Genomic DNA, 540 nt, shown 5'->3' on the forward strand with positions numbered 1-540 from the left:
GCTGAAACAGGGAAAAGCCTTAGAAAGTTGACTTTCAGAGTTCTAATTCCTCCTGGGCTCATACATGTGAGTGGGATGAAGACCATGTGCCAGTTCCTGAGCTGGAAGGTGAGCTCTGCAGTGCCCGTGTTTGCAGCAGCCTGCCATGGGGAACTGGGAAAGGGGGAGGCTTCTGGCAAGGACAAGAAAAGATTTTCACTGGGACCAAAGCTGGCTATTTCAGGCTAATTCCTGAGAGAGACTGAGAAACTTTGAGGTTGCTGAGGGTGCTCAAAGTAAAATCTATTTGTGTTTCTTTAGCAGATTTCTATTCTTTTTCCTCTAATTTTTTATTTTTTTAGGAGTATGGTGGTGTTTCCCTGATCCTGGGGCCATTGTCCCTTCGCAGTCTTTGAGGAGGTGCTGGGTGACCTTGGCACTGAGCACTGCACTGGGAGGTGCTGATGGATGTGAGAGGGCAGGGAAGGGCAGCGCCAGAGGAAACCAATGAGCTTCAAGTGCTTCCTCTGAGCCTGTGTTTCCTGAGCTGGGCTTCTGCCT

This window comes from Aphelocoma coerulescens, chromosome 4A, assembly GCF_041296385.1.
Source record: "Aphelocoma coerulescens isolate FSJ_1873_10779 chromosome 4A, UR_Acoe_1.0, whole genome shotgun sequence".
Classification (NCBI taxonomy): Eukaryota; Metazoa; Chordata; class Aves; order Passeriformes; family Corvidae; genus Aphelocoma; species Aphelocoma coerulescens.